The following is a 20,876-nucleotide window of genomic DNA, read 5'->3' as shown; positions in this document are numbered from 1 at the left end:
AAACAGTTTAACAGGTGTGGATTTTGTGCGCTGTTGGATATCCTGGAGTATCTTGCCGCTAAGCCGGCGTCCCGGTTTAATGTGTGAATATACTAGTGAAGTTGATGATCCTCAACGCCACTACAACATCCAATTATCTAAGGAATAAGTTACTGAAGGTGTAGAGAAAATTCTGAATGAATCGGAACTGGTCTGTAGTCAAACCGGTCTGAATCCCTTCTACATCAAGAACAAACTACCTGCTGTAAGCTTTATACTTCCTCTTCATCTCTAATATCTTTGACTTATACAAGCTATAACCCTTCTTCTTTATATGTATAGGGTGATGACCCTTTCTGGAAACGGAAATCCATAGAGAAAGCGGCAAAGCCAACTGGAGATAAAGTGGTCAAACCAACCCGCCCGAAGACCAAAGCCGTAAAACAGACGTCAAAACGGAAAACGGCTGACCGGATTACTATGGAACTTGATGATGATACTGATGACCCAGAAGTTGAGGTAGAACTTGACTCACTTGGCTCTCTTTTTATGCATCTTGTTAACAATGATCTTCCTCAGGAGGAGACAGAAGCTAGTCAGGCTGAGGACGTAGAGGTAATTACCCTTTCCTTCGGTTTAGACTCTATGCCAACACAAAAAACTCGCCAAACAATCCGGAAAGTAAGCTTTTCTCATCCACTTGCTCACTTGGATCCAACATTTATTTTGAAGACTCAATAGCATGAAGCTCGCCGGACAACCCGGCATAGTGGCCAACAGGTCACATCTACCGGTTTACCTGATACTCCGGTTCGGAAGCGTCGGTCTGAGGTCTCTCCTACTTCTGACCATTCTTACCCCAAGGTAGGTTATTTCAGACAACCTCTTAATCCGTCCGATTCAAATTATCAGGTGACACCTCCTTCCTCTTCTGGTGAATCGACAGCAACTCAACTCCCCGCTTTGAAAACTGTGGCCGGGTGAGTTACGAAAAACCTTTCCTTTCAATGCGCCCTACATCTTTTGAACAGGATATTAATCCTTTTTTATTCTGTTTGCAGGGCCAAAGCCAGACCCAGCAAGAAAGCTCGGGTCACCAATCCGCCAGAAGACCCTGTTGCCGAAGAAGAAGAACCAAGAGGTGAACCGGAGCAAACTGGTGAACTGGAAGGCCTCCATCCTGAAACAACTTTTGATGATCCACCCCTTGACGGCCAACATACTGACGAACCAATAGATGCTGAGCCCGCCGCCCCTAATACTGAACCGGCAGAACCAAACCAGGCTAATCCAATGAAAGACACTGAAATTCCATCATCATCCACCAAAAATCCTAAAGGCCAAGGTGATGACGTTATTATTACGGGAGCAGGCCACAGCTCTCCTGGTCATCCCGTCATTTTGGCTCAGCATAGTGCCAAAGAAGAGCAAATTGCCAGGGATAAAGGTAAATGGAGCAGCAACTTATCAAACTATGCTCATCTTAACGCTGATGAGCTTCATTCCGGCTTCTTGAACCGTCTGCACTCAAACCGGGATTATGAAGCCGGTTTGGTGAATTTGATGAAAGAACGATATGAGGTAAATTCTTCTCCCTTGCACATTAATTTATAGCTGAAATACTATTCCAAGTAGCCCCCAAGAGCCGTTTTATGATTATCAATCATAAACCGGGTCTTTGTAACACTTTAAGCATCCCATCATTAATCCTTGCCAAGGCATGTCCTCAATCATAGATAAGACTCATGTTTGAAAAATTAGATAACGTTCTGCAGCATAGCCCCCAAAGGCCGGTTTACCTTGGCAAGTTAATCTGGTTTTTAATCGACACCGCCGGTTTAGAACAAACGTACATTAGCCCCCAAGTGTCAAGGATAATGCTTGCACTGTTCTGGAGACTTGCATAGAGGGTAGTATTTGAGAGCAAATAGGCATTAGCCCCCAAGTATGAAGTGGATAACTTGTTATATGCTTTATACTTAGTGCATAAATATGTTGTTTTGTTGAATATACCTTCAATGTTGCAGGCTGAACTGAGAAGCAAAGATGCCCAAAACTCTAACTTGCAAGAAAATGTGAAGTCTCAACAAGCCGAAGCTGCAAAAGCCAAAGAGGAGCTGACCCAGGCCCTGGGCGGAATGGAAAAATTGAAAGAATCCTTCAATCAAGATCGTGCTGAATGGGAAACCGAAAAAGCCGGTTTGACCAAAAGAGCTGTAGATGCCGAGGAAGCCCTGAAACCGGTGGTTGAAGAACTAGCCGGTTTGAAGCGCCAAATCAACACTATGTCCTCTGGTATCTTTGGTAAGTATCTGGTTATGTATGTTGCACCAGTCAATGAATCTTAAAACTGACCAAAATGTTGATAAAATCTTTGGCAGGAACTCGGATCACTCATCTTGGTGCAGATATGCGGATGAAGCTCAAAGCGGCATATACATTGGTTGAGCAGCTATACTCTGGATCTCAGTGAGCCATTAGTACAGCGGCTTATAACAAACCGGCGCCAACGTTGATTAAGGAAACCCTTGAGAAGCTGGGCATGTTACCGGCGCGTATTGCCGAGTTGAAAAGAGCCACTGCAAGAGCAGGAGCATTAACTGCCCTTATTCGAGCCAAGGCCTGGATTCCAGACCTTGCAACGGAGGATATCATTAAAGGATATCCAGGCGTTAAAGAAGACGGTTCAAACTTTGACAATGATGATCTTCGGCGGCTGACCAAACAGATGCGGCCAGCGGCCATCAAATTGGCTGAGGACACCGATTTGTCCCATTTCCAACCGTTTTATGATGCAGAAGGGAAAAGACAGCCGGCCGAGATCCATGAAGTCGAAGAACTTGTGCCTCCGATTCGTAAGCACACTTATGCCCCTGATATTAACCCTTCTGATCTTATCCATGAGGAAGCAGTATTCCAAGCTTTAACTGGAACCGATTGGTCAACGGCTGATTTCCAGCGGCTGGGGAGGGATGAAGAAGTGCCTACACCAACTGATCCGCAACCGTCAAACCGTCATGATGAAGAGTCCTGATCCGGTCGCCGGTTTATATGGCTACTGTGAAAAACAATGGCACTGTTTGAGCCGCTTTGAAGCTTCGTGTAATAGGATAGCTGAAACTTTGTTTATCTGCCATGCCATCAAGCATGTTTCATAACGCTTTGTGACAATCTGTGCCGCCCTTCATGATATATTTTATGCATAGCCTATGATGACTTGCCTTCCTGGGTCCAAAAAACTTAAAAGTGTCTAGCGGTTTACCGCTAAACATGTTATAATATCCAAGAAGTATATAGTATTTTTAGCTGAATAATCAAGTGTTTGTACAAAAAACAATGTATAGAACATACCTCATTGATTGACCAAACTTGTATACAGCAAAGGTGTTTAACACCAACCCGATACGTTTGATAATTGCATCTTCATAATGCTGGTCTGTCTATTAAACCGGACCGGTATAACTACCGGATTTTCTTTATAACACTGGTGATTTAGTCAAACCAGACCGGGTCAATGACCACCGGTTTATAATTGATCATGTGCCAACAACTGGTGGTTGGAAAGCAAGCCGGGTCAAGGACGCCGGTTTATCAAAAAATACTTATGATTGTCAACAAACAAAATTCAAATAGGGAAATATGCGAGGCTTTTTAAGAGCCGCCAGGCTCCAAATCGAGGCTTTTCATGGGCTGCCAGGCCTCTGAGTTAAACCATTTAACAAAGCCTTTTAAGATGGGCCTCCAATTAACCAATCACCGTTTTAACTATGAAAAGTTCAGGGTCTGTAAAAGATTGACTTGTCAAACGTTCGATGGGTCATGCCAGGATTACCTGGATAGGAGTGGCTTACTTGATGAAGGCAGGTTAACCCGGGGTTTTAGGTGAATACACCAGGCTTCCAAGCCGTGGCTTGATAGCCAATTACGAGGGTCCTTTCAAACTCTTTGTTGCTTTGCAAAAAAGATCCCCCAAGTAACTTTGTGAGTGATGCTCAGCGTGTGCCTATGTTTGAGTTTGTACCGTGTACAATACTCTCTTTGGCTCCACAAATTTTTCCTTGTGTGGCTGAAATGCCTATCAAGAGGTGTAGCTGTGGTTCAAACATGACCAAGCCCCCTAGTGATTTTCTTTATCTTTATGCAGCTGCTAAATCCGGTTTAACAAAGACTCCGCTTTGACCGTTAACTTGTAAAAGCACACATATGATATAAGAAAGAACAGAGACCCCGCTTATAACGGAGGCTCCGGTTTATTATATGGTATATACACTGTCATAAATATGTACAGGTGAAAAGCCTATGGCTTCAAGTATAGTAAGGCCGAAGGAGAGCTATGTTCCATGGCCGCTTTGTCTCCTCCTCCGATTGACGTGAGTCTTCATGCTCTCGAACATCAATGAGGTAGTAGGATCCGTTGTGCAGATTTTTGCTGACCACAAAGGGTCCTTCCCAAGGGGGGGATAACTTGTGCATATCAGTCTGATCCTGGACGAGCCGGAGCACCAAATCACCTTCTTGAAAGGTTCTAGTTTTAACCCGGCGGCTGTGATAACGTCGAAGATCTTGTTGATAAATCGCCGAACGCGCTGCTGCAAGATCCCGCTTTTCATCCAACAGGTCCGGAGAATCCTGACGTGCCTTCTCATTATCAGCTTCAACATAAGCTGCCACACGGGGCAAATCATGATAGATGTCACTAGGAAGAACCGTCTCTGCTCCATAAACCATGAAGAAAGGCGTGTAACCCGTAGACCTATTGGGTGTGGTGTTGATGCTCCATAACACAGAAGGTAGCTCCTCGACCCAACAACCCGGCATCCGCTTTAAGGGAACCATAAGCCTTGGTTTGATACCCCATAGAATTTCTTGATTTTCCCTTTCCGTTTGACCATTTAATTGGGGGTGAGCCATTGATGCTAGATCAAGCCGGATGTGCTCACATTGACAGAATTCTTCCATCTCTCCTTTTGACAAGTTAGTGCCATTATCTGTTATAATGCTATGTGGAAAGCCAAACCGGAATATCACCTTTTTGATGAATTGAACCGCCGTGGCTGCATCACACTTGCTAACTGGCTCTGCCTCTACCCATTTAGTGAATTTATCAACTGCTACTAACAGATGGGTCTTCTTGTCCTTGGAGCGCTTGAAGGGTCCAACCATATCCAGCCCCCAAGTGGCAAACGGCCACGTAATTGGAATCATCCGCAACTCTTCAGCCGGAACGTGCGCACGGCGGGCAAACTTTTGACATCCATCACATCTTTTGACTAAACCCTTTGCATCAGCATGCGCCATCAACCAGTAAAAACCGTGGCGAAAAGCTTTAGCAACCAATGACTTTGAACTGGCGTGGTGACTGCAATCCCCTTCATGAATTTCTCACAAAATCTCACAACCTTCTTGAGGAGAAACGCATCGCTGAATTGCTCCTGAAACACTGTAACGGTGTAACTCCCCGTTGAGTATGGTCATGGACTTGGAACGCCGGATTATCTGTCGAGCCAACGTTTCCTCAGCTGGTAACTCGCCCCGGTTCATGTAATCCAGATATGGGATCGTCCAATCTGGTATGGCATGCAAAGCTGCCACCAACTGAGCCTCCGGATTAGGAATAGCCAAATCTTCTTCGGTTGGTATTTTGACTGACGGATTGTGCAATACATCAAGAAAGACATTGGGCGGAACCGGTTTACGTTGGGAACCAAGAAGACTTAAAGCATCTGCCGCTTCATTCTTCCGCCGGTCTATATGGTCCACCTGATAACCTTTAAAGTGACCAGCCACTGCATCCACCTCTCGCCGATATGCAGCCATGAGTGGGTCCTTAGAATCCCAAGTGCCAGACACTTGCTGAGCCACTAGATCTGAATCGCCGAAGCACTTAACCCGGCTCAAATTCATCTCTTTAGCCATCCGAAGACCGTGGAGTAAAGCCTCATACTCAGCTGCATTGTTAGTACAAGGGAACATTAAACGGAGGACATAACAAAACTTATCACCTCGTGGGGAAGTTAATACGACTCCAGCCCCCAAACCCTCTAACTGTCTAGACCCATCAAAATGAATAGTCCAATATGTATTATCTGGTTTCTCCTCAGGTGCCTGTAACTCCGTCCAATCATTGATGAAATCTACGAGTGCCTGGGACTTGATCGCCGTGCGGGGTATATATTTGAGCCTGTGGGGTCCAAGCTCAATGGCCCACTTGGCAATCCGGCCAGTTGCCTCTCTGTTTTGAATGATGTTGCCCAGAGGAGCTGAACTGACCACTGTGATAGGATGGCCCTGAAAATAGTGTTTGAGCTTCCGGCTTGCCATAAACACCCCATACACCAGTTTCTGCCAATGCGGATACCTCTGCTTTGACTCAATGAGCACCTCACTGATATAATAAACCGGCCGTTGAACCGGATACTCTTTGCCAGGCTCCTTGCACTCTACCACAATGGCTACGCTGACAGCCCGGGCATTAGCAGCCACATATAATAATAATGGCTCTTTATCGATCGGTGCTGCCAGCACGGGCGGTTCCACGAGCTGCCTCTTCAGATCTTCAAACGCCTTATTAGCCGCCTCACTCCAGACAAAGTTATCTGTTTTCTTGAGCATCTGATATAAGGGGATGGCCTTCTCTCCAAGGCGGCTGATAAACCGACTCAAGGCTGTAATCCGGCCGGCCAGACGTTGCACATCGTTAATACACGCCGGTTTAGCCAAGGACGTAATTGCTGCAATCTTTTCCGGATTAGCCTCAATGCCTCTGTTTGAAACCAGAAAGCCTAAGAGCTTGCCTGCCGGGACACCGAAAACATGCTTATCCGGATTGAGCATCATTTTGTAAACCCGGAGATTGTCAAAGGTTTCCCATAGATCATCTATCAAAGTCTCCTCCTTTCTGGATTTGACCACAATATCATCTACATACGCATGAACATTGCGCCCAATTTGCTTATGTAGGAAATTCTGAACACATCGCTGGTAAGTTGCCTGGGCACTCTTGAGTCCAAAGGGCATGGAAACATAGCAGAAGGCTCCAAAGGGAATTATAAAGGCTGTCTTCTCCTGGTCCTTAACTGCCATTTTGATCTGATGATAACCAGAATAAGCATCCAAAAAACACAAACGGTCACAACCCGCCGTAGCATCAATTATCTGATCAATGCGAGGGAGAGCAAAGGGGTCTGCAGGGCAAGCCTTGTTTAAATCGGTGTAGTCCACACACATGCGCCAAGTGCCGTTTTTCTTAAGAACCAGCACCGGATTGGCTAACCACTCTGGATGAAAAACTTCAACAATAAACCCAGCAGCCAACAAACGGGCGACCTCTTCACCTATAGCCTTGCGCCTTTCCTCGTTGAAACGGCGGAGGAACTGTCGGACCGGTTTGAATTTAGGATCAATGTTGAGTGTGTGCTTAGCGAGTTCTCTCGGTACACCTGGCATGTCAGAAGGTTTCCATGCAAAGATGTCCCAATTCTCACGGATGAACTCGATGAGCGCGCTTTCCTATTTGGGATCCAGGTTAGCGCTGATGCTGAACTGTTTGGATGAATCGCTAGGGACAAAGTCAACCATCTTAGTGTTTGTAGCTGATTTGAACTTCAATGCTGGATCATGTTCCGTAGTTGGCTTTTTTAAGGAGGTCATGTCCGCCGGATCAACTTGCTCCTTATAGAATTTTAACCCCTCTGTGGCACAAACCGACTCAGCATAAGCCGCATCGCCTTCTTCACACTCCAAAGCAATTTTTCTACTTCCATGTACTGTGATAGTCCCCTTATGACCTGGCATTTTAAGCTGTAGGTAAACATAACATGGCCTTGCCATAAACTTAGCATAAACCGGCCGCCCAAACAAGGCGTGGTACGTACTTTTGATCTTCACCACCTCAAATGTCAATGTTTCTGACCTTGAATCGTAGTCATCTCCAAAAGCTACCTCCAAAGCTATCTTACCAACGGGATATGCAGACTTACCATGCACCACACCATGAAATACCGTATTCGACGGTTTAAGATCCTTATCTGTCAACCCCATACGGCGGAATGTATCATAACACAAAATATTGATACTACTTCCCCCATCCATGAGCACTTTAGTGAACTTGTATCCCCCAACTTGAGGGGCTACCACCAAGGCCAAATGACCTGGATTATCAACCCGGGGCGGGTGATCCTCTCTGCTCCACAAAATAGGTTGCTCCGACCAGTGTAAATACTGAGGTACTGTCGGCTCAACAGAGTTGACTGCCCTTTTGTGAAGCTTCTGATCACGTTTGCACAAACTAGTAGTGAAGACATGATATTGCCCGCTGTTCAGCTGTTTGGGATTGCTCTGATAACCCGACTGCTGCTGCTGCTGCTGACTCCCCTGATGGTTGTAACCTCCCTGGTTGCCTTGGTGTCCTTGATTGACGTGTCCGGTTTGATTGCCTGGAAACCCTGAACCGGAACCACCACCTCCGTAACCCGGCCCGTGGAAACCTCCTCCTGAACCGCCGGGCGGGCCGCTGTCATATTGGAACATATTGGAATTCTTGAAATCCCGCATGATATAACAATCTTTCCAGAGATGTGATGCCGGTTTCTCCTTCGATCCATGCTTTGGACAGGGCTGATTTAACAAACGCTCCAAATTGTTGCCTGGACCTCCACCCCTCTGGGGCTGCTTGCCTTTACGGCGCTGGCCATTCTCCTGCGCGTTGGTATTTGCGACAAAGTCCAAACCACTGTTGGCCTTGCGTTTACCAGCGTTTCCATGGCCTGCCAGATTGTGTTGTTGGCCTTTGGCATTGCCGGTCTTCTTACCCTTCTCCGATTTATCCTCCTTTGAATCCGGATCCTTGGTATTATCTGAATCGGCATATTTAACCAAAGCGGCCATGAGTGTTGACATGTCGTTGGAGTGACGTTTGAGCCTTCCCAACTTTTGTTTCAATGGGTTGAAACGGCAATTGCCCTCTAATGTTAACACTGCGGTGTCTGCATTGATACAATCTGATGAATGCAAAATCGCCGAGACCCGTTTGACCCAATGAGTCGTGGACTCCCCTTCCTCTTGGACACAAGCGGCCAGATCTACAATTGACATTGGCTGCTTACACGTATCCTTGAAGTTCTGGATAAACCGGTGCTTCAGTTCAGCCCATGATCCAATAGAGTTGGTCGGCAAGCTCTTCAACCAAGTGCGAGCTGTTCCTTCCAACATCATGGTGAAATATTTATCACACACCGCCTCATCCACATCTAACATCTACATTGCCATCTCATAGCTCTCCACCCACGCCTCTGGCTGCAAATTGGCGGTATAATTTGGTACCTTATGAGGTCCCTTGAAATCCTTGGGTAGTCGCACATTACGCAAAGCAGGAGTTAAACACGGTACCCGTAAGGAACTGAACATCGTCCCTGGCTCCACGGAGGTGGTGGGGTGAACTGGAGTATGCTGTCGTGCTTCGTGTCGAGCTGTCAACTCGGCCTCTCGACGTGCGCGGCCATGGTCCACAACATCTTGCGCATTAGCACCTCCCCTAGTCGGGTTGTTCCCTCATGGCGAATTTCGGCGACGTGCACTACTGGACACGGCCGGGTCGTCTTCCACGTGTCTGCTATAACTCCAGCTTGGACGAGGAGTGGAATGAATCCTCTCACGGCTGTGTGAATATGCTTGCTGTTGATTTAGTGCTGTCTGAAGGAGATCCCTGGCCCGACGTGCTTCCACTGCAACTGGTGACTCGCTGTCGGTTGGGAGGGCCGCCAGGCGTGAAGCGGCGGCCACAATGTTGTCCAACGGGTTGGAATAATGCCAGGGCGGCGTTGATGGTACAACGTTGTTCTGGCAAGGCAGGTCCATCATGCGCGGCTGAATCGGCGCTCCTGCTCCTGGCGCCCCCGCCCGGTTTAGCGTGGGTTGGTTACCAGCTCCTGCACCTGGCGTGTTGAAAAGATTCTGCGGCTCATAAACCGACGGGAGACGTGATCGGTACCTTCTTCTCATGACTTCCTCTGAAGCATTCTGATCCAGTCTAATCCGGTAAGCCTGTGCTTCCAACTCGGCCCGCTCTGTAGCCATCCTGGCGTTCTCTGCTGCCAGGTCCGCTTTAGCCTGGGCTATCTGATCTTTCACTTTTGCAATCTCCGCATCATGCTGATCCCTGGCTGCTGCGTCTACCTCCGCGGACATCAATGTTGCCAGAGCGTCGAACAAATCAGACAAGACTTGGGCCGGAGGTGGCGCCGAGCTTCCTGCCCCTGCTGGTGTGGCTGTCGTTGAACCGGAGAGCATCGCTACAGCGGTAGATGAATGAGGCACCGATTGTGTGCCGGCCATGAAGATGGCGGCCCGGTTTGGCAGACTGGGGGAATCCGGAATACTGTTGCCCTCGGATCCTCCCTCAATCCGGCCGGCCTGCAACTGGTAAAGCGATTCAGTTTCTCCAGAAGACTCGTCATCAGAGCAGACTACGGTTTCTCCATCGGACACCGGTCCATCCTCATACCCTAATCCATGGACGACACCTACGAAAACATGCCTTGCCTCGGGCTGAACCGGCGAAGAACTTGCACGCCGAGCCGTTTCAATGATGTTGGTGCAGATGTCCGGCTCGGGGGCCGGTTCGCCGATCTTGCTGATGAAGACGTGAATCCCACCAAAGGGGACCCGGTACCCGTATTCGATTGAATCGGCCTTGGGACCCCATCCTGCATTGTCGATGTAGAGCTTGCCGCGACGACTCTTCGTCATCCGGCCCACAGCGTATCCCTTGAGTCCATCGAAGCCGCCCTTCAAGAACTCAAAACCATCGTGCGATAGCCCCACGGTGGGCGCCAACTATCGTGAGTTTGTCACGGCAGATGTCCTCGTGAAAGGACTTAGTCGTGGAGCCATCGCAATGGGTTAGCTTAAAGGGGTTAAACCAGAAAAGGGGACACGGGAGTTTATACTAGTTCAGCCCCTTCGATGAAGGTAAAAGCCTACGTCTAGTTGTGATTGGTATTGCTAGGGTTTCAAAGGCCAGGGAGCGAATCCGCTTTGTCTGGCTCTCGAGTTGTTGTTGTCTATCCCTAAACCGCGGCCGGGTCGTCCCTTTATATACATAGGTTGACGCCCGCCGGGCTACAGAGTCCCGAAGCCGGTTTATAAACGTATCCAGTTCGGCCTCTCTCTTTCTATCTTACTATACAAGTTACATGACTAGGCCGGTTTACATTTACAGACTGTAACCCGCCTTTGGGCCCTCCGTAAAGCGCCATCATCTTTACATCTTCATGGGCTTCTAATCTTCAAAGAGTCAACCCGGCTACATAAGGCCGGTTTACCTCCAGTAGTAATATCCCCAACATGGCCCATGACGTCTTTCGGGCCATATGAGGCCCTTTGTAACTCTTGGCCCATTAACGGCCCGTGGTGAAACTGGCCCATAATGAACAGTGTATCACTTCATACCCATTAATGGCCCATTATTCCATTAGGCTGTTTCCAGCCCAGGTTATCTTTCAGCCTTCTCAGGGCCCATTTATTCTTTGGCTCATTTCCAGCATTCGGTTACTTACGGCCCGTTACTGTCATTTTCTGCTTGTGGGCCAAATTCAGCTCGTGGTTACAGTCAGCCCGTTTGTGGCCCGTTAATACGTTGGGTCGTTTTCATGTCAAAAAAACCCGTTGGGCTATTTTCATAAGAGTTATCAAATACAGCCTATTAACGACCCGTTAGGGTCCACAAATAGTACGTCCCATGATTGGTGAAATGATGATATGCCCCGTAGAAGGCCCATGGATCCTACGGCCCATAAAAGGCCCAAGGATCGTACGGCCCGTAGAAGGCCCATGGACCATACGACCCGTAGAAGGCCCATGGATCCTACGGCCCGTATAGAAGGCCAATGGATCCTACGGCCTGTAGAAGGCCCATGGATCATACGGCCTGCAGGAGGCCCATGGTTACAACAGTCCGTGTGTTGCCAAGATTATTTTGGCCTAGTTTCCAAAAATAGGTTATTGTGGCCACTAGAAAAACACAGAAAAAGAACTGCAGTGACTAGAAGCAAACAACTAAACAAGACAATAAGGAAATAAATAAGAAAGCAATTAACGCTTGCCTATTACCGCTATTACACATATTACATCCACTGGGCATCAAAGTTCGCCACCAGTGCAAATATAGGGAACAAAACAACATATTACATACACTGGCCGTCAAAATTGGCCACCAGTGCAAATAAACACATCAGCAAAACAAGAGCATAACTGAAACAACTTTAGAAGAGCTCAAGAAACGTTATCCTGGGTATCCACCATGCTGGCAATAAACTTAGCAAGCTTATTAGCGTTGTCCTGTTTGGCGATAAAATCCTCCAACGCTTGCTGTTGCACCAGAAAGTATGCATCTGAATGCTCTAGGGACTTCCGCAGTCCTTCCGCTTCTTGTCGCAGCACAGCTGATCGATGTCTTTCAGCTTGTAGTTGAGACTCAAGAAACCGAACTGATTCAGACAGCGAGTTTGAATAGCTTGTGCAAGCGGTAGTGGCCAGTAACTCGAACACTAAACCAAGACTAGACTTTGGGGTTGTCTCACTGTCTTCGAGATAGTCTTCCTTAGCTGTTTTATCAGCTTTGTTGGAGACCAACAAGGATGTGTCACTATCCTGAACCTTATCTGCATTACTTCCTTTACCATTGCTTAATAAGGCACTCTTCCCCAATATTCTGTCAGCATTCTAAAAGAAGAAACAAGCAGACACATAACAGGTTTAGCATGTACTAGTATATGAAACTCATTTCGGTGAACCAGTTCATTAGTAAGGTGGGCAGGATTAAACTACCAAGTCTTCTATTGCCAAGTACTAGTACATAATAAAAGCATCAAACAAACATATATCTATGTCCTATGGTCACTGCATTGTCTTGCCAAATCAAAATAGAGACACGGTTCAAATCATATCAGTTCAAGACAAAGCAACAGTGAAAGAATACAAAGCGTGGGAAACTACATGGCAAAACAAGATTTCAGATGGGTACCACGGGTCTACATGTACAACAACACTATTGGCTCTGTTGTGATGCTAGAAATGTGCATGACATGAGAAGTCAACTGTATACACAATTGAAATTGAAATCAACAGAGCTATTGATAAGAGCAAACCTGTTAAAGAAACATGCGTGAACATACCTGTTGTGCCATTGGAGTTTCAACTGGATCCTTCAATTTAAAAATAACTTTGTATGAGTAAATACAATGATACAAGAGCAAAGCAGTATGCACGATAGCACTCATAGTTAAAAAAGGCGCGCCTAAGCGAGAGCTTAAGCGCGCCTAGGCTCCAGGCGTTGGCAAAACGCATTGCACATAACTACACTTAATCTATGCATAACTGCGCATAAGCATGCGCTTTGGTCAGTAAAGCGCAAGGCGGTGGCAAAACACACAATTAACACCTAGCGCTTTTTTGAACTATGATAGCAATGGAGTCTTAAATTAGAAAAGTGTTCTTTAGGTTTAGGCACTTGTTGTACATGAACAGAGTACAGTAAGACGCAAGAATATAGTACTTAAAAATAGAAAATGAGCTCATAGACCTTACCACATTCTTGGTTCGGGACCAGTACAGAACAAGGCGTTCCCAGTCATTGTCCAGTAAATGTGTCTTAGGAGAATGTAAGGGAATTTGATGAGTTTCTTTGCTGATGAATACATTTTCTTCAGGTAATTCTGATACTGCCACCAAGCATTCTTGAAGATAGCAGAGGTATTAGCACAGGTTACCTCATCCTGAGTTTCCAAATCAGTCATTCTCTATAGAGAAAAATGGGAAAATTTGCTGTATTATAACCATCATGGAGGTAGGATGTATGGGACAAAGCAAAGTAATTGCCATGATTAACATTGCTTACACATCACTCCTGGACAAACACCTGCAACTGGCATTTTCCTTCATCTTCAGTATAATATTTCCAAGATGGGAAGATACGCACATACGATTTAACAACATAAAATGCGATAGATGCTAAATTACGACTAGCTGGTTGTGCTTCCTCCACAGGAATATGCGTACTAACTGGTTTGGGGTTCGCCGTGGTAGTACTGGCCCTTTGGGCACTGGAGCTGCCTTACTAACTGCTCTTGTTTGGGAGCTCTGTGGTGGAGATGGTGCTGTGTCAACAGGAACTGGGTTACTATCTACTGGGCTTGGGGTTAGATTGGGTGAAGCTGGTTCTCTGTCCATCGCAGTAGGGGTACAATCTGTGAGAGTTTGGGTTATGTGTGGTAGGGCTGGTTCTCGTGCATGTACAACTGGGGTGCTATCTCCACCAAGAGGTAGCACTGTTTTATTTGAAGACCATGTTTTTAGTCCGCTAGATACTGGCATCACCCGCTCCAATTCAAATGGCTGATAAACAGGAAACATAGTTGAATGTACAAACATTGTATGAGAGACAGATGCAATAGATAGTGTGGAAAAAAGAGGGCATGAAATAGTTGACATGTATATTGTTTAACTAAAACGGATAGCATGACATAGTTTCACATATATGATTTCTATCTGAACTGGGTAGCATAGCATAACATATTCAAAGATATGATGAATAACTAAAAAGGATCGCATGACATAATTCACCTACATGTTATCTAAGTAATCATGATCGCATCATTTAATTCACATATGTGATTTATATGCTAAACAGAGGGCATTCAATATGATGTCTGAACTAAGAACATGGTGTTAAATATTGTGTATATAATGTCTAAACTATGCAATGCAAGACACCATATGCATGATATGAGCAGTATAACCATGCCAAGTTAGAGCATACACCTCGGTGGGGGAATAGGACTGGTCATCTGTCTCTGAATCCATCTCTGAGGAGCTATCGGGACCCAACAAGAGATCTACTTCGACAGGTAGCATTGTCTGCTCTGAAGGCCTTGTTTTCACTCCAGATTTTTCAATCTCCCACCCAAATGGCTGATTAACAGGAAGAGTATCTTAATGTACAAACATTTTTGACAAATGTAAATGTAATGAAGAAAAGGATGGGCAAGATATCATTCAAATATATGATGCCTGGTTAAACAGGATGGCATTGCACATTTCACATATATTATGGCTGGCTAAAAGACATGAGACTGCATAATTCCCATATATGATATAGAAACTAAACAGGTGGCATTACAGAACATGTCTAAACTAAGCAGATGACATATATGATGTCAAAAGTAGGCACTGCAAGGCAACATATGCATGCTATGACTAACATCGTCATGCGAAGGTAGATCAAACACATTGGGGGGGGGGTAAAAAGGAGTGGCCAGTGGCGTTTGAATCCACCTCAGAACAGATATCTTTCTCTGGATTACAATCTGGAGAGGGGTGGGGAGGGTTTGCCATTGAACCCAACAAGGAACGATGTCTGCATGACATTGTATTGCCGCGCAAAACTCTTCTCTTTTTATCTACATGTTCAGCATGACTGTGTACAATATCTGACATGCATACGAAAAAAATATGGTGAGATTATGTAAGGAGAGCATGTAGAAATTTAGAGTGATGGTAACAACTAGTGGATGGATCCAAAAATAATGATAGCAGGCTGATGATTGCTTTAATTTAATAAAAAGACAGATGATGATTGCTTCACTATTTGTTTCCCACCCAAGATGAACAACATAGGCACACCCTAGGTGAACCAGATATTAGACAGAGATACTATTCATTGCTTCCTCGATATGTGCCCCACAACTAATTTAGAACTTAAGTTTGAACATTAATTTGGACCTGACTTGGAGTCCAAGAGGTGAACAGGACGTCAAGGCTGAAGCAGCACAATAGATGATGTAAAAATAGATGTAAAATTTACATCACCAAAAACCACCTGACTACAACAGATGAGGTAAAAACTGTTGACTCTGAACTTAACTGTCGAAACTGAAATTTACTGTGGAATCTGAATGTTACTGTCGAAACTGAATGCAATGGTAGCAGAGAGGCACTTGACATGTAGTTTAGGGAGGGCCTGCAGTTCATCTTCAACCGGCACCCCCCTGAGCCGCCAGCCACCACCGGCCGAACCGCCGGCCCCAGCGCCGCCTTGCCGCCCCGAAACAACTGCCCATCGCCGGTCCGCCGCCGCCCCAGCCAGCCCTCTAGGCCCCCGCCCCCACCCTGAACCCTAAGATAGATAGTGGGGTACCTCTCCGGTGAGCCCCTGTCCCCGCTGTGGGTGGTTCTTCCTTAACTCCGGCGAGCCCCCCCCACCCCCTGAAAATCGACTGACCCAAAAGTTAATTCAGTCGACTGAAGTGTAGCTAAATCGGAGCAGAGCAGCAGCACAAGCGAGGGGGAGAGCAGCAGCAGCAGCATGAGCGAGCGAGCGAGCAAGAGCCGGAGCAGCAACAGCTGGGCAAGCGAGCGATCGAGCGAGAGCCGGAGCAGCAGCAGCAGATCTGGCTGGTATGGACACCGCCGCCGAAGGGGCCTCGCACTAGGGAAGAGCCGCCGAGGAGATGTCGCCAGCGGCGCCGGCTTCAAGGTAGCCGCTCCATGGGGGTGCGGGATGGAGCACCGTCGGCGCCAGGAGGTCGAGTTAAGGAGAAGGTTCGATGCGATGAGTGTACAACCTCTTTGGTGGCGCCGAGTAGGCCTCGGCTTCGTCCGAGGAGTCGGTGAGGATGTTGCGGTTCCGGTGCAGCAGGTTAAGGCGTCACTGTGGGGATGGAGCAGCCGTGATAGACGAGGCAATCGTCGAAGCAGCTGCTTGGAGGTGGAGTACAGGGCGACTGAACCGGCAGGACGACCAGATGGATGACGGATCCTCATCCGGGGAGGTGGACGAGGGACGTCGAGCTGTTGCGGTGGATGACGTCGTCAGGGAAGAGGCTCCGGCTGGGCAACGGTGAGCTGGCGGATGGAGGAGGGTGGGGTTTCGCGGCTGGAGCGGAGAGGTTATGGCGGCCTAAGATTTCGAATGGCAAAAAGGAGGCGATGCGAGGGGGTGAACCATGACTTAGGGACGCGCTTGTCCAAAATGTAGGGTGTGTTACAAAAGTACCCCCCATCATTTGAACTAGCGGCCCTTTCATCTCAGGGTTAGAAGGGGGATTTCGCGTGTCGGGATTTGGCAGTTGGAGGGAGTTTTCGCGCGCATTGTAATTTCGGGATAGCAAGGCGCGGGTTTTGAAGGCGCCAGTTTTGGGAGCACGATATCTGAATTTTCGGGATATAACAAGGCGCGGGTTGAATTTTAGGGACATGCCTAACGTGTAATATTGTACTTGTACGTACCAAATCAATTCGTACTTCCCTCAACCAAAAAGAAAACGAAAAAATAAAACTATTCACACCACACAAAGAGAGAGTCTTGTCCCGTTTTACTATAAAAATGCTATTCAAAGCTACTCCCTCCTTCCATCTATATAGGGTCTAATGCGTTTTTCGATGCTAACTTTGACCAAATATTAGAGCAATAATATATGACATGCAACTTACACAATGCACACCATTAAATTCGTCTGTGAAAGGTTCTTTCAATGATATAATTTTCACATTGTGCATGTCATGTACTATTAATCTTGTCAATAGTCGAAGGCGGTTTTATAAACGCATTACGACCTATATAGATGGAAGGAGGAGGGAGTATGAATCCATGTTATGTCCAATTAAATTTTTCCGCTTGTTGTATGATGCATGTAACCTACTCAGACAAACATTTTAGTGCATTCCAAATGTCTATACTACTGCTGCAATTCGAACTGAATTTGAATTCATTTATGTATTTCAATAAGAATTTACAATCATGATTGTTGCCAACTTTAACCATCATTCGTGTATTACCTTAATAACACACCACATGATTACTATAGAGATAGAGATGAACTATGTGTACTACATGAACTCGAATTCTATTTTTTGAATACACTTGATGTTGATTCCAAATAATAGTACATTTGATGTACTAACTATATATTCATAATCTAAACCATGTTCCATACATACACTGTGTCTATCACACATAGTATAGTGCCCCGCCCCCTACATTATGACAAGTATTTAGACCCGAGATGCAAAAGCCACACATTAGCCCAAATTATGATCAATGTTCTATATATTATACGTAGTACTAGTACTAGCAAGGTGTCCATGCGTTCCACGGAACATCAACATGATCAAGGGGATGCCTAATTTGCAAATATGGGGAGGGGTGTGGGTATCTTTTTCAAAATTGCCATAGTTTCCTTCCTATCCGTCAGATATAAATCGGACGGCCTATATTGCAGGATGGCAGGCACACCATCATCAACAACTCCGTTTTTATAGGAGTAGAGATAAAATATATTATATATAGTATAACATGTTCTGATACGTCCATTTTGCATCATGATTTTATATCGATATTTATTGCATTATGGGATGTTATTACACATTATGTCACAATACTTATGCCTATTCTCTCTTATTTTACAAGGTTTAAATTAAGAGGGAGAATGCCGGCAGATGAGATTCTGGGCTGGAAAAGGAGAAAATATTAGAGACCTATTCTGCACAGCTCCAAAAGTCCTGAAACTTCACGGAAGATGTTTTCAGAATATATAAAAAATACTCAGTGGAAGAAGTTCACCAGGGGGGCCACACCCTGCCCACGAGGGTGGGGGGCGCGCCCTACCCCCTCGGCACGCCCCCTACCTCGTGGCCCCCCTGGTGGCCCTCCGGTGGCCATCTTCTGCTATATGAAGTCTTTTGATGGAAAAAAAATAAGAAGCCATCTTCTCAGATGAAACTCCGCCGCCATGAGGCGGAACCTTGGCGGAACCAATCTATGGCTCTGGCAGAGCTGTTCTGCCGGGGAAACTTCCCTCCGGGAGGGGGAAATCATCGCCATCGTCATCACCAACGCTCCTCTCATCGGGAGAGGGCAATCTCCATCAACATCTTCACTAGCACCATCTCCTCTCAAAACCCTAGTTCATCTCTTGTATCCAATTCTTGTCTCCAAGTCCGGGATTGGTACTAGTAGGTTGCTAGTAGTGTTAATTACTCCTTGTAGTTGATGCTAGTTTGTTTAATTGGTGGAAGATCATATGTTCAGATCCTATATGCATATTAATACCCCTCTGATTATGAACATGTTTATGCTTTGTGAGTAGTTACATTTGTTCCTGAGGACATGGGAGAAGTCTTGCTATTAGTAGTCATGTGAATTTGGTATTCGTTCGATATTTTGATGAGATGTATGTTGTCTCTCCTCTAGTGGTGTTATGTGAACGCCAACTACATGACACTTCACCATTATTTGGGCCTAGAGGAAGGCATTGGGAAGTGAGATGTATGTTGTCTCTCCTCTAGTGGTGTTATGTGAACGTCAACTACATGACACTTCACCATTATTTGGGCCTAGAGGAAGGCATTGGGAAGTAATAAGTAGATGATGGGTTGCTAGAGTGACAGAAGCTTAAACCCTACTTTATGCGTTGCTTCGTAAGGGGCTGATTTGGATCCATATGTTTCATGCTATGGTTAGGTTTACCTTAATACTTTTGTTGTAGTTGCGGATGCTTGCAATAGAGGTTAATCATAAGTGGGATGCTTGTCCAAGTAAGGGCAGCACCCAAGCACCGGTCCACCCACGTACCAAATTATCAAAGTACCGAACGCGAATCATATGAGCGTGATGAAAACTAGCTTGATGATATTCCCATGTGTCCTCGGGAGTGCTTTTCTCTATATAAGAGTTTGTTCAGGCTTGTCCTTTGCTACAAAAAGGATTGGGCCACCTTTCTGCACCTTATTTACTTTTGTTACTTGTTGCTCGTTACAAATTATACTATCACAAAACTATCTGTTACCACTTATTTCAGTACTTGCAGAGAATACCTTGCTGGAAACCGCTTATCATTTCCTTCTGCTCCTCGTTGGGTTCGACACTCTTACTTATCGAAAGGACTAGATAGACCCCCTATACTTGTGGGTCATCAAGACTCTTTTCTGGCGCCGTTGCCGGGGAGTGAAGCGCCTCTGGTAGGTGGAATTTGGTAAGGAAAAATGTATACAGTGTGCTGAAATTTACTGTCACTTGTTACTATGGAAAGTAATCCTCTGAGGGGCTTGTTTGGGGGTATTTTCACCCCGACCAGTAGAGCAAAGAGTTGCTCCTCAACCTACTGAAAATGAAAATGTCTGCTTTGAAATTCCTTCGGGTATGATAGAAAAACTGCTAGCTAATCCTTTTTTAGGAGATGGAACAAAACATCCTGATGAGCATCTAATATATGTGGATGAAGTTTGTGGATTATTCAAGCTTACAGGTGTACCCGGAGATGTTGTTAAGAAGAAGGTCTTCCCTTTATCTTTGAAGGGAGATGCATCGGCATGGTATAGGCTATGTGATGATATGGGGTCATGGAACTATGAACGATTGAAATTGGAATTTCATCAGAAGTTTTATCCTATGCATCTTGTTCATCGTGATTGCAATTATATATATAATTTTTGGCCTCGCGAAGGAGAAAGCATCGCTCAAGCTTGGGGGAGGCTTAAATCAATGTTATATTCATGCCCCAATCATGAGCTCTCAAGAGAAACGATTATTCAAAAAATTTATGCTCGACTTTCTGATAGCAATCGCACCATGCTTGATACTTCTTTTGCTGGCTCTTTTATGATGAAGACTATTGAATTCAAATGGGATTTATTGGAAATAATTAAACACAACTCTGAAGATTGGGACCTCGACAAAGGTAAGGAGTCAGGTATGACACCTAGGTTTGATTGTGTTAAATCTTTTATGGATGCCGATGTTTTCCGTAAATTTAGCACTAAATATGGACTTGACTCTGAGATAGTAGCTTCTTTCTGTGAATCTTTTGCTACTTATGTTGATCTCCCCAAGGAGAAGTCGTTTA

The sequence above is a fragment of the Triticum urartu genome, chromosome 5A (genome assembly GCF_056163025.1).
Source record: "Triticum urartu cultivar PI428250 chromosome 5A, HENAU_Tu73, whole genome shotgun sequence".
Taxonomy (NCBI): domain Eukaryota; kingdom Viridiplantae; phylum Streptophyta; class Magnoliopsida; order Poales; family Poaceae; genus Triticum; species Triticum urartu.
This window is presented reverse-complemented; position numbering follows the sequence as displayed.